Source organism: Corvus kubaryi, unplaced genomic scaffold (genome assembly GCF_017639235.1).
Source record: "Corvus kubaryi isolate FWS band 111438036 unplaced genomic scaffold, C.kubaryi_AGA036_p1.0 37308, whole genome shotgun sequence".
Taxonomy (NCBI): Eukaryota; Metazoa; Chordata; class Aves; order Passeriformes; family Corvidae; genus Corvus; species Corvus kubaryi.
In genome coordinates, this window is record NW_024581096.1 from 4,582,989 (window position 1) to 4,598,052 (window position 15,064).

The 15,064-nt window shown below is 35.8% G+C and overlaps 1 protein-coding gene across 6 annotated transcripts in view; it reads left to right on the forward strand.

The window, feature by feature from the left end:
- PDE4D (phosphodiesterase 4D) overlaps window positions 1–15,064 on the forward strand; it is a 551,221-nt gene that overhangs the window by 393,456 nt on the left and 142,701 nt on the right. The gene's annotated exons all lie outside the window — the stretch shown is intronic.

Here is a 15,064-nt window from a genome sequence, read left to right on the forward strand (position 1 = left end):
ACAGTTACAGATATTAGAATAGAAAATAAAAAGATGGTATCTGTTCAAAATTAGTTCATATAGCTCAGTTGAGATTCCCTTAAGGCAACCTTATTGTCTAGGATTTTTTTGCTTAAAGTAAGCTGCTTATGTTTCTTTTACAAATTTGTATCAATTGTTTTATATATATATATATCTCAATGCTTTAAAGGCAAAAAGAAAGTTATTTCCTGTAACATGTTAATATAGGATCTGATTATTTTCATTTTTAACTTATGTACATATTGCATGTTTTCTAATTTTTCAATCTAACAAAGTGAAAATATTCTTACAAGTTGTTAATAAAACTAAAAATCAAGGAACCTTTATGGAAAGTCCAGAGGTGTGAATGAATTTTGTGTTACCGTAGAGTGTTACATGTTTGTTTTTCAGGAGCTTTCAAAAATTATGATGAGGTTGAAGATAATTTTATAAAAAAGTTGTCGTAGTTGTATTACTGAATGTGAGCCATATTCTTTGCTACTGTGTAATTTGACTGTAAGTCTCTAAGAGGAGAAATAAAAATCCCTAATATATATATATATATTGCCGTGTCACTGCCATGGCTCCATTCACACTGTAGGTTATATTTAGAAATCTACTACAAAATTTTACAGTACTCAGTGCCTATGTAATTTAATAATCTTGTTTATGTCAACTGACAGTTCTGCTCACGTTACTCAACCATTTGATGTCAAGGGACTTTGGTTTCTAAAACTGTGTATATGATAGTGCTGTCCACGGGTTCCATGATGAACGTTGTTCAACAAACCATTTAAAATGTGAAGTTGGCCATAATTTTGAATTTTATTCTGTTACATCTTGGGAAAAAACAGAATGTTTCTTTTGTGAGATAATCTACTGATGAAACAGACCATCATGTTTTAATTTACATATTTCATTTCTGTGAGTTTCTGTGATACAGTGATGCCCCCTCACAGCCGAATTATGCATGCTGCCTTATAGCAAAATAGTGAATTGAGTTTCTTTGCTTTCAGAAGATGACAGAAGACCCAGGCTGATGCCAGTTTTCCCAGAGCATGGGAAAATATGCCTTGAAACAATGCAATTTTTCTAGGAAGAGACAGAATGCAATGCAGTCACTTAAAGCTCTTCTTCCTCCACCTGTCCCATCAAATAAACCATGACTTACAGCTTCAGCAGATTGTAATGAACAAAAAGAGGAAAGTAGACTAAAAGAGCTGGTAAACACACTGATGATTCACTCTACACCAGAAATGCAAGTATTCTCAGCATGAGATGTAGAACCAAGGCCAGGAGTGGGTACTTCACAGAGAGGAGGCTCAGGAGACCACCAAAACATTTCACAATTTACATAACATCTTGCAGGCTGGAAGAGGAGGGTTGTTCAGTTTTGTAGGGAGGTGTGCCAATTCTGCTCTCGGGAAGATGAACATTCTTCTACTTCAATACAAAAAAAAAAGTGTACATCTTTATTGTATTTCCAGCACATACAGATAAAATCACCTCTTTTCATTTTTGTTTCTCCTCTCCCTTTTTTTTTTCTTTCATTTTAAAGCCTTGAGTGTCTCTAAATTGAAGCACACCTCCCTTACTGAAATGCAAATAGGAATTCTGTTTCCTGCTGCATTTCGCTTTGCTCAGCAAAATAGCCCTAGATGTGACTGTGAAAACTACATCCTAATAGCAGCACGGTTACACTTTTTAGAGCCTCCTGAAACCTCTGAAGAATGAATGCAGATAGAAGCTTTGGAAGCTTTCTTCATGATCTCTAAATCCTGTCACACATGAATGAAGAAGCACTAAAACACCTATCAAAATTTCCTGCACATAACTGAGATGTATTGATAAGAATGTGCTATATGACACTCAGTTTGAGATACTAAACACACCTCCCACTGACCTAATGACAGGTCCTCAGGACCACTTAGAAGATTCTCCAGATGCATCAGGATATGCCTGGGATATCTGGCTTGCCATTAAGTCTTTTTCCACCGTATGTGAGATTTTTCACCATTTGTGAAAAACACAGTGTCTATCTGCTGAGTAAAACCTTTCTTGGGAGACAATTTTGTAGAGATGGAAGCTCCAAAGTAAAATGGGTGTTACGGAGAAATGACACTGTCAATAATATTCATTAAACTGAAATAATCAAATAATTAGTAAGTTTGCTAAATTATTGCAGTGTCAGAACTACATCTTTGTTCAGTTAGCTATGAAAGATGCACTTCCCGAGATAGTAATCATGACACTTATACCTTCATGTGGAAAAGAAAGAGAGGTTCTTTGTTGGGTAGTGTGAGTTTCTTTTGTTCTGCTTTCTTTCTGTTTTTCTTCTTTGGTTGCCGTCTGGCATATTTCCCTGGACTAGAGGAACAATCATGTGGCTGAAGCTACTGCCAACACCACTTCTGCAGCCAGCTGCTCACAGCATTCATACATAAGGAGGCAGATTCCCTCCTGCCAGATAATTGTACTTGAAGCCACTAAACTCTTGGGAACTGAGCTGGAAAGTGGGATATCTCTCTTAGACAGCAGTTTTCAGGAATCCCTTCTCTAAGGCAATTTCTTATTTATGTCAAAACTCTCTTAGTGGGAAGAGTGTGATATTACAACTTTTTGTTGTTACAAGCTTGGTGATGAAATGGAAATAGAAGCCAGATTAAAATTTATTATTTTATTTGTTAGGGGTTACAGTCACAGCACACTGGAAATATCTTGGTTCTATTTGACCAGCCATTCAATATTTTCTATGAAATAAAATATTTGAATGCATAAGTTTTAACTTTTCTAGTGTATGCGATGAATCACACATTTGATTTAATATTCAGCTGTTCATAGTCTGTAATTCATAGAAAGCCATGTGACCACTAAAGGGATGTCTGAAACCTCACTCAGATTTATTTTAGACAAATTTACATGCCAAAAATCGTCTATCCAGTTCAACATTTGGTATGGTTGACTTGAAATCTTGGGAAAAGTGGCAAAATAGCAAGGCATATTGCAAGTCAGATTAAGTAGCAATAGGAGAGCAGGTGCAAGTGAATCACACTTAACCTTTTGTGTTGCTGCAGACTTACCTCCTTGTCAAAACTGCCTAGAGAGCCCCGGATAGTGAATAAATACACCCTTTCTCAACAGTCTCAACACCCTTTCCTAACAGTTCAGAAAGTCGAGCTCCAGTCCATAGGTACCAAACAGCAGGAAAAACTGCAGAGCAGCAACATGTGCATAAGTTTCAGCTTTTGCTTAAAACTTTTTTGACATAGTTGATCATCACAGAGATAGGTTAAGTGAATCTATCACAGTGGGTCAGGTTGCATCTGTCACTGTTTCTTATTGCTGCCCTGGACTAGTGTTACCTGAGTGCTTATTCAGTGGTATTTTATGGTTCTTGCTGCAGCCTTGGAAGTGATTTAATAAGCATGAAATAAATAGAAAACAGAAGTATATCTATAGCTATTTTATCAACTAGTTTTTTCCAATTTATACTTAAGTAAGTTCTGACAGCCAAAGCCAGATCCTCCATGAGTAACCACACAAAACATTCTTTTATAAAAAGTGAAGTAAACTATGATGATTAATGTTGCTACAGTTTACAATAAATAAATGGCTGGGCTTTGCTGTTTGTGGTTAAAACAGTCCCCACACAAAGCCAGCCTTTGAGATTAGGCTAGGCACATACACTAGCATCTCTTGGGATGCAGAAAAAGATTGCACTAACCATGAACACCAGGAAATACTCAGTTTGATTTAAAAATTGTAGCTGTCCATGAATATTTATGTAAATGTCAGCAGTATCTGTCTTGCAATTCCCTGATGTATCATAAATTCTGGGAGCACTATAAATAGACCTATCATTCAATCTGATACCGAATACATCAGGAACAAGCTGATGCAAGTTCAGCATGTACAAATGTTGTAATTAATTTCTAGATACTTCGTTAAATAAGAAAAGTAATACAAGGGTAACATATTCATGTTTATTTTATGGCATTCTAGAATTTGCTTTTTTCCATTGTGGATCTGAATAGATTTTTTTTTTAATGCTAAACTGACATTTCCTATTGGAACTACTAAATCCAATTTATTTCTTTGCCCTAGAAACCTAATAATCTACAGGTCATTTTGTGTTTCATTTGTCTCTATGAAAGGAATTTGTGGGTGTTATTTAAAAACTTCTGTAATATGCTGAAAGGTAATTTAATGTTCTAAAGCACCTTTCTTCATGGGGCAATAAAGCAAAGTAAGAGAGAAAAAAAGAGGCTCATGCCCACCTAGAGGAGTCTGGCACAAGTCTGGTGCCCTTAGCAGTAGAGGCAGTTATCCTTCAGCACATGGCTGGTCCATACAAGCTAATCCAGCTCTTGGTCTCTGCCAGCAGCTAGCAGCAAATATTTGAATGCGAACAGTAAGAAACTTGGTGGTTACAGTATAATCTTCCTTGAGAGATAATCTCTTCAACATCTTTGGTAGTTCCCTGTGTATCAGTATGCCAGAACTCTCCTTACTGTGTGTATTACTTTGTCTAGAAAGTCTGAGTATTTTACTTATTCACACCAAATGTTGAGCATTATGCAATAAAAAATTGCTGAATTTTTCTCTTCTGCAGTACTTTTTGACACTCACTTCCACAGATGAGCTCTGTACAATGTGCAAAATTTACTTCCTCCTGGTGTCTAATTTTGCCTTGAAACATTTTAAGTAGTATTGTGACCCAAAGATTTGTTGTTGTATATATTTGTAGGCCACTCTTTTTCATGAGCTTTCTAACTAATCTTTTCACATGGAAAAATTTTGTGTTCACGTCATTCATGTTGCCAATCTCTTAACACCTCCTCCTATCACAATGCTCTTTCTAATGGAGAGTGACCAGAAGCGAACGCAGAGCTTCTGATGAGGACAAATGGTCTAGAATTATAGTATTACTATTCTCATGTGGAAAAAACAAATTCTATTATGAAACTTCTATTATTCCCCTCTATCTCATTTCTGATGTAGATTAACAGGCATTCTGATTAACTGGTTTTAAGTTGTGAGCAATAACCTCCCATCCATTAAATAACACCATCCAGGTTAGATATTCTGTGTTCTTAACACTGTTAGAATGGAAGTGTCAATTCCATTACTGTGCACTTTTTTCTTCATGTCTCCCCGTTCTCTTTTCTTAGAGAAGTTTACAAGGACATAGTATTGTGCAAAGGCAACAAGGATCATTTCAGTAGGCAGTTCAATCTCACTGGAAATTTTGCATTTTTAAAAGAAAAAAACCCAATCCAACCTGGTGGCAAATAGTGAGTTTTACATAATTCTCTATGGGAAGAATATTTTTATTTTAAGAAGGAAAGAGAAAATGGTATTCAGGTTTTCTTTTTTTTTTTTTTAAAGTCTCTTCTTCAGGATTTCTGACTTGGTAGGAGGCTAGGAAGTCCTTCAAGAAATATGTCAGAATGCATGCAGCTGAAGAAATGGGGGGTTTTAGCAGTAGGAGGAGACAGAGGTTTCCCATCAACATACCCATACACTTGATCATTATATAGATGTATACTGTATAAACAGTCTGCACACATACAAACATATGTGTGTGGGTGCATCCTACACTGAAGTATACAAACTATCAGAAGTTTTCCAGGAAGAAGCTGAATACACAGCACTTACTTTATCATTTGTCCATGTGAACTTCTTTTTCCTTTATTTGTTTTACCTTTGCAACATTTCCAGTCAATACTTGGCTCTTCAGAGACTTAGCTTTCACGGGCTTTGGAACAAACGTCTGTTGAAGTTGTAAAAGTAAGTGACGCAGTTGAACAAACACCGGGATCAGATAAACTCCTGTTAACACTAGCTGAAGTTATTTAGCTAGTAAAGAAACCTAAAATGGAAAAAAAGCCCCAAACTATTTAAAGGGGATATAATTGTCTTCAGGTGGAGGATGGGAGGCCTCTTTTTTTTTTTTTTTTGTTATAACAGATGTAGGTGAAGCAAAGGGACAAATATAACAAATAAATAAATGTATAACTCTAGCTGAAGCTACATATACATTACTTTGATAGATGCTATGAGTTACCCTGTGAATGCAACTTAATGGGCAGCTGCAGAGAAGTGATCATTGCAGATGGAGCAGAATCTGCTGCTCCGACAGCTCTGGTGTAAGGCAGAAGCATCATGTGGCACTATTAAACTGACACATTTTTTATGTTACTTCTTATTTACTAATACGTGTGGATGCATTCTTAAATTTACTTGGTTTTCCTAAGTATGTGAAATGTACTTAAACTTCCAGGTAACCACCCATTGCATCATTTTTCTTTACTTCTTGCTCTTCCTTGTGACATAAAAAGAAAATGTAAATATGGTAATGCAAACATTAAACTGGAAACGCAGAGAAGCTGGTTATTTTAAGCAACGAAGTTCATCTGGTTTATATCATGCGCTGGAGGCCAAGGCAAATGTTTCAAAATCACTTGCACTTCATTGAACCAGGGACTGAACAATCAGAAAATTGATAATTTGGAAACTGGGGTATGTCTCTACAACTGTAGAAGTAAAGTTCTCCAAGCTTCTACTGGTGGCAAAGGAGAAAATGGTTTCTTTTAAGCATCATATAAGAAAAACACTCCAATGAACTTGCCATGCAATATCTATAAGTGATGGGCTCCTGAAGAGAAGTGCTATTGGCACCTGAGAATCAGGAAGAAATCTACACTACTCTAGCATGTGTGATTAGTCATATGAACCTTCTGAAACAAAAGGTTGATTTTTGAAGAAATGTTTCTATTTCAAATAGAAGGGAGAAAAAAGAGCAAAAAAACAGAGAGGAAAAAAATAAGATAAAAAGGGAATGCAATTTCTTAACATTAATCCTAGCATCCAGATGATTGCCTTAATGAGGTAGTCATGCAGTCTTAATGAGCGTGTAAGTGGCAAATGGTGTTTGTTCCATGTCTCCTCTTGGCCACAGTCTTTGTTTAAGCTCTCTCCCACATGACGCAGTAAAGTGTAAATTGGAACATGGAACATGACGTATTTGAGGCTTATCTCATTTTGGCCTAAAAATACATGTAGTTCTGTTTTATGATAAATTCTGCTTGGGGTCATGGGAGACAAAAGGAATTCTAGACAGAGTGGTTTTACAATACAAATGCAAGCACACATTAATGCCAAAATAGGGCTTATTTTTTACAGATAAGAATGAAATTATTTAAAACAGGCTGTATATTAATTTATAGGGGGGGGCCAATAGCAAAGTGTCATTAATAATCTGTTTCATGATACTGAAAAATTTTTGTTCTCACATACAGAGAAACAGATGTATCTGTGATCCACAAAAGATTTAAGTTTTGCTGTCACAGGTCTACATGCCTGGCTACCCCTATTAGACTACTATTAAGATATAAAGTTTTATTAATACTGTAGATAATTTTCAGTCTGGAATACTAAATACACCATATATTAACCTAAAAATTCATGTAATATTTAAATTAAAAACACATAGTAATCCACGTAGTGTCTGTTAAACATATAATCATGCAATTATATGATTGCTTTATAAATGCTGAAAGTCACAAATTATATGTATTTGTAAAAATCTAACATAAAACCTCTTTTTAATGTAGCTTGATACTATCAAAAAGTGCTAGCTGCTCTGACTTTAGTGAATACTATGTGAGGGCCCTGATTTTTCCATGGCTGAATCTGCAGAGTGAATAAAAAAGCCCAGAAATCTTTTCAGCTGGTGAACTGTGACTAGCTGGCATGACATGGAAAGGAGACTGTAGCCAGGTGGGGGTCAGACTCTCCTCCCAGGCAATCAGCAACAGGAAGAGAGGACACAGTCTTAAGCTGTGCCAGGGGAATTTTAGGCTAGACATTAAAAAAAAAATTCTTTACAGGAGGACTAGTTGAGAAGCATTGTAATGGGCTGCTTAGGGAAGTGGCAGAGTCACCATCCCTGGAGGTGTTTAACAAAAGACTGGATGTGGCACTTTAGTGCCATGGTTTAGGTCATAGGTTGGACTTGATAATCTCCAAGGTCTTTTCCAACCTGCTTGATTCTGTGATTCTGTGAGAGGGCCATGTCAGTAGTGCTAACCTCTTCTGCTCCCTGGAACAGAATATGAGGGGCCAAAACACACTTCTGGAAAGGTCCTTGCTCCAGGGCTCAGGTGGTCCACAGTAGCATTCAAACCAAGAAGGGTTTACAGCCTTTCTACTCCATTAAAATAGATTGATCACAGTTTTATACAGGACTATATCATTTTCTGCTTGCTCGTATTACAGTACAGTCAACTCCAACTGTTTTTAGATATATCTTGGAGAATCACAAGAGTTTGTTTAGAAAGCCTTTCTTTTTTGCTTTGTCCTCAAGCAACTAAATCAAAAAGAGATAATCAGAACCAGAAAAGCCAGGAGCTTTCTTAAGATGCAGCTGAGATCTTTATCTAAAACCTAGATTCTAGAAACTTTAAGGAAAATACTTAGCCTGTGAGACTGGAAATATCATTTCAGAGGTTAGCAGGCAGGATAGTGTGACTTTGACAGCCACACCCTGAAAAAATTAATTACCTGAAATTCTAGTTTTCAGTGCACTGAGTGGATGTGTGACCCAAAGTGGTCATTGTGATGCCCTGCTTTTTCTTCTGGGATTCAAAATAGAGCGGTTTTTAAGCAGCAGTGTAAAGGACTCACCCAGACTGATGTTGCCATGAAAAACTCACCAGCTTCTTCTTCCCTGACATTCTTTCAAGATGTAGATTTCCCAGCTGTATAATGCAACTGTTTTAGGATGTAGGGAAAGGGGCAGACAATCCTGGAAAAGCTGTGCTTGCTCTTTCCACTAAGAGAAAGATTTGCTGGATTTGTACTCTCTTCATCCTTTCATAGAAACAGCTGGTCTTTGACCAAGAAGATATTTTATAATTTGGACCATTTATTTTGAATTAATATGTTGTTTTGATCATAGTTTACAGTAGCTAATATAAATTTAAATGAAGGAGGATAAAAAGCAGTCAGAGGATGCAGTGAAAATTATTTATTGCAGTGTAGAATTGTCTAACTGATCTGCAGTTCACCAGCCTCTTAACTTTGATAAAGAGAAATAGATGGATTATATTAGTAATTTATTATAAATATTTTCTCACAGGATGCTTCTAAATGGTTTAGATAACATTTCCTTTTGGTGCAATATATTTATTTGATCCTGGAACATTGAATTCACCGTTAAATGTCATACACTCTGTTACTATAAAAGAATAAAACTGCTTCCAGTTACATATTATTTCAGTAAGACATGAGCTTGTTCATGCCAGCTCATCAGGTTTACTAAGTCACTTCAAAACAGTCTCTGTAGGAGCTATGGTAATAATGTAAAACAATGTAAAACTCTTTGTGGTAACAATATAAAGTGTTCTTGGACATTTGAATTTGAAGTCCTACAGTGCTCATCCTAACTCTGGGCAGCAGCATAATTTTTGCATTTATAATGGATACTCTAGGAAAGTAAAGTATGAATATAATTTTAGAAAGACATCCTTAAGGAAAGGGATACTTTTTCTTCAATAATTTTTACATCTGCAGTTCATCTATATTTAATATTTTTATGTATAACCTAAATATTTGTTTTTCATTATAGTTCTTATCTATTCCTTTTCATTAATAGAAGCCATTGCAGAATTTCTGCCATGTTTTGGAATTTGTTTCTGGCTAAAAAATTGTCTGCTTTAGTTACCTTCTTTCTTTTTCTTGTGTCACTAAGAATATGTACTAACACCATGAGTTCATTTACCATCGGTAGATTAACACTTGGTTGATTTGATATGTATGAAAAAAATCTTTTCATACATTACAGGAAGATAGAGGAACTGTTGTCTTTATTTTCTGTACTTCTAATAATCTAGGTGATTTCCTTAGGCTTTGTCAGCACATCTTGAAGTTAAAAGTAGAAACAGTCTGATATTTTTTTTCATCTACAAATGTCAGGTTTTACAGTAGCATTGTAATACCTGTGGGCTCAGAGTTGCAATTTAAGAAATGGTTAATGACAGAAATTTCAGAGGAGTCACAGAATTAACTTCTGTAGATTTGATATACAGGTCTTGTTTGGCAACATGACAGGAAACGATAGAGCAAAGAGTGGAAAGGAGAAAAGAACTGTTAAGGGGGGAATAGTATGCAGTGAAAGAGAACAGTGTATGACAGTCACATAAGATGTCTGTCTATTCACTTGGTAGCAAAAACTACATCACATTGCTGCAGCTGAATTTTTTCATTTTTCATTTTTCTGTTTTGAAGGGCTGAAATTGTTTCCCAGCTGCCTAGAGCCTTTTGATCTATAATGCCTGTCTTTAGCAAAACAATATTTCGATCTCCTTAGAAAAAGGGGTTCCTAGAGGTGACAATTTGCCCTGGTGAGTGGTTACACCTTACTGAGTTCAAGAGAACAAGATATGAATTCCCCTTCTGTTAATATAAATTAACTGATTTTAAGTATTTATCTAAGAAATCACTATTATTATATGCAATGGCCAGGCATAGGTCAGAGCCATCCCAGGTTGCCAGTAACCAGTAGAACCTGGTTGTAGATGTAGATTAGAGTCATGGAAAATCTTCACTGCAATTTTCAAGGCAAAACTTTATGGCAAACCCCTAGTACAGACAAACACAGCAGGCCAGTGGTGCTAGCATACAGAAGTTTTCTCTTTCCAGCTTCAAACCTTATTCATAAAATTTTACATTGTTTTTTATCAGTTCTGTTTCTCTCACAGCCACTGTAATTGTAGCAATTAATGAAGCATTTAAGCAATGCTTCTGGAAATTTAATTTACGGACTTACTTGCTGTACTATCCAGGCCACCCACGTGGTCTGCAAGCACTGAAATTTCCTAGAATATCAACTCACAGGACCAAAACAACACTCCTCCTCCACATATGTCTGCAGGTATTCACACTTTAGAGTAATAGACAGTAAACCCGCACTGCTTGAGCTCCTCCCTCTTCGAATTGCTGTAAAGTGAATTAGTCAATGCTGTAAAATTTAGTTTGTGTAAAATATCACCTTGAAATCTTGCATTTAATCTTCAGTCATTTTGAAATGGTACAAAGAGTTACTGTTTGCTGATAAGAAAGTCAAGTATTTTTGTTGTTGTTCTTTTCCATTTTTAGTTCAAAACAAAACTAACTTTCTTTTTTCACCTCCAAAACCAACCAAAAATTCTAAAGGCCTAGTTGAGCTAGACAGTACAGTGCAGCTGTAACATGTTGATCAATGTTGACTATTCCTGATCTTGTTAAACAGAAGCCACATGCACTGTAGAAACAAACATTCATTTTACCCGTAATTTGGTACGTACTTAAATTCATGAAGAGTCTTCTGTAGCACACTGCAGTTAAGGTCCACTGGTGTGTTAGACAAAAGTACAGAAAAAATAATTTCAGGATTGGCTCTTTGACATCTTCATTTGGTTCTATTTTGAGATTTGCATGTTCTGTGAGGTTTTTTTTTTTAATACATAAAGAGTAAAAAAATATAAAATAGTGGTCAGAGAAAAAAATTCTTAGTTCAGCTTCTTGCTACTTATACCAGTAAATTTACAGGGAAAAATATTTTCCAAGAGCCATGGGAATTGAAGTTAACTAAACTGGACCTATCTTGCTGAGGTGATTGTCAGGAAAGTGACACACCAGGATGAAAAATTCAGTTTGATTAAAACCATGGAAATACATGGAATCATTTAGCACGAAATTCAAATGTATAATACTGGACTATAGATAGTCCAGTATAGTTGCATTTCTAACTTCTATATGTTGAGAGAGAGAAGTGACAGTGGGACACACGTGAAAAAAGATACACCCCTGAGATGTGAGGAGGGTCTCCAGTTGTTCATTCGAATACAAATCTGGTTAATAAAACTGTGAATGCTTTGGTTCATTCTTCATTATTTATTTTATATTTTGTTCTTGATAGTTACATGTTTGTTTGTTTTTTTAAATAGGGCCATGTTTGTTTGGTGAGGCTCTTTCTGCAAACTGACTTTAAAAACAAAGTATCATGATATATTATTGCTGTGCTTTTTTTCTCTTAGTCTAAATAACCCATCGGTTTATTGAGTGGTTAGAGTAAGTGTTTGCTGAAGTTACAATGCAAAATGAGGCAGGAAAATGTTATTAGCAATCATCGACTTCAATTTATAAATCAATTGTAACAGAGTAAAAATCAGTGTGTGTACCTAAAATCTGTCATGTGAACTAAATGTATTGAGCAGTTAAATGTCACTTTGTGTATCTAATTGCCATGTTTGCTGTAGCAGGGCTTAGTTGTTCAGGAATAATGGCCCATCAGCTGAGCCTGAAAGAGATCCCAGACTGATTTCAGACATCTGTAAGACAACAAACCACAGGGGCAGAAGTGAGATCTGAAACATAAATTGAAGAAAAGCAAGTCAAGTATTATTGGAAATTGTTATTTCAAAATTACTTTTTGAGTAACAGTGACAGTATTAGCAGCACTTCTTTGCAATATGTGTCATGTTTTCCACTTCAGGGAAAATGTATTGCTTTTTTGACTGATACACCTACCAAGGGAGGAGCAACAGGTTCTGTTACTCCATTGTAGCTGCTCCCCCCTATAAAAAGGGCCTCTGTTAAAAGAATTGAAGTGGAATAACTTTGAATGTGGTGCTGTCATACATATTCAGATTTAAACCACAGATTCATGTCTACACCACAAACTGGAATTACTGAACTTCTGTCAATTCTGTATATCTGTGGATAAAACTGCAGGAGAGAAAGGTTCAAGTTATTAATTTCATTTTAAGTGCTACATACTGCAAGAGACAAAAATCAAATAAGTTTCATGTTCAAACTAAAACTAGACCAAACCCAGGATACATAAAGGGTGAAAGGATGACTGTAGTATAGGAGAGGCCTAAACATTGTTTAGAAAAGTGATTTAACTATTCTGATATTCAATGGCTTTTCTTCATTAAGATTTTATTTGTTGATAAGAGTTGAAGAGAACTTTTTGTCAGGGAAATAACTCATATTATTCTTAAGCTGTGATGCATTTTTTTTATTCTTTTCTCAAATGCTCTGTAAACCCTTTAGCCATCCTAGTATACTGAGTTGAAGGAGGTCTATTTAAAATGGCATTCTCCAAAAATCAAAGCAAAGCCAAGCCAGAAGGATTTGCCAGGGCTTAAAAGCAAAAATCTTAGACCCATAAAATGAGGTTTTTCATGTAGAATTTTTTCATGTATTAAGAATTCAATGCATCTCCAAAGCTACCTCAACCAATGTCTTTTTTTTTTTTTTAATGAAAATTCAAGGATTCTCATTAGTGTAATATACTTTTTCCCATGCACTGGACATCATAATAGAAACCATGTGAGTCAAAATAGACAAGTTCTGCAACCTAGAATGTTCTTTCTGAAATAATGAAGGAACGTCAGAAACAGGAACTTTGTTGTATCTCATCTCCCTCAGTGTGACATGCAAAGGGCAAGACCGGGAATTTTAATTTGTCATTTTGCTGGACACTAAAATTAATGGAATCACAGAGTCACTGTTATTTTCAACCTTATATTTTCCTCACCATCCCACTGGTCACCTTCTGTTCTAGAGGTGCTGTTTCTATCTTTTTGCTCTCCACAGATCTGTTATTTGTTCCATGTTCAACATCTCTTTCTTCTTCTTGAGAGCTCTTTTCTTTTGTTTTTTTTTTCCTGTAGGTTTGTTTTAGTCTGGCACTGTCAAATGACTTTTTGAGAGACATCTTTTTCTGCAGATCTGACATCGCTATAAATGTCTTTCATTGATTAAGAACTTAGAACATTAACATATTTGAACTCTGACTTACTTTGGCACTACAGGTTTAATTGTCAGTATCTACATTTTTGAAAACTTGTATTCAGATCTTAGAAGGACAGAGCTTATCCTCATTTATTTTGAAAACAAAACCAATCCTTCTTCAACATTCTTACTATTTTAGAAGTTAAGAACTGATATTTAGTACAAATACCTGCTGGTGTACATTTCAGAAATTTGTGGTCATCCCTTTCAAGGTTGTGAATGAGTAGATCTGAAGGCACGTTGCATTCCTGAGAGCTCAGCCTCCTCCCTGAGACCTCTGAGCCTCCAGTGATGTGCAGCCTGGCACATGTCTGTATCAGGCAAGTCAGCCACAGATCTTTTGATGGGACTGGGCGTGCAGTAGGTCTGTATTAAAAAAACCCCATGAATATCCTCAGACAAGAGGACATGAATGTTTAACGAACTGCAAAGTTGAGGAATGTGATCATAATTCTAGTAGTCGTGGATTTCAAATAGGTTTTTCTCATTTACTTGAGTAAAAATAATGCTCTTCTGTTGCTCTAGGTAGTTGAAAATTTATTAATTGTTAGAAAAGTCTTTATTTTTGAGTCTTTATTTTCTTTAGATGCCTTTCTGAGAAAGAATATTGCCAGAATTCATGGTTGCTGTAAGTGGTTCTGTATAAGCTTTTTCAGAATAAAGATTTTTGCTCAGAGCTTTCTCTAAAGTTAAGACTTTTTTGAACCATCTGGCCAAGGGTCATAAAAAAAGTAAGCGACAGAGTGCTTGAGGGGAAAGCTGCTATGCTAGAAGGAAAAACTGTGCAGATGAAAACCAGGACAACTTCCAATGCACTGTTTGGACGACTTTGTTTGGAGAAAAGAGATGAGGATAACTAAGCTCCAAATATTCATAAAATTATTAAATTTAATCAACACTATTATATACAGTTTAAAATAAGCAATGAAGAAATCAGAGTTTTTCTCCTGCATTCAGTGCAATATGTATTAGATTGAGAACTTTTTAGGCAAAGCAGCTTAGTTGCTCATCCTTGTCTCTGCAAAATGGCATCCTAACTGAGAATTTAGATGCTAAGACTTTTATTAAAAGGCAAAAGTGAATCATTTATTTGTGTTCTTGTCCAAAGTAACAGAACACAACGGAGAGACGCAAAAGGGAAAAAAATCTCAGCCAGTTTCTCTCTTCCTAAATGTCACTTTATCTGGATGATGATCAGCTGGATTGACTTTGCGAGACT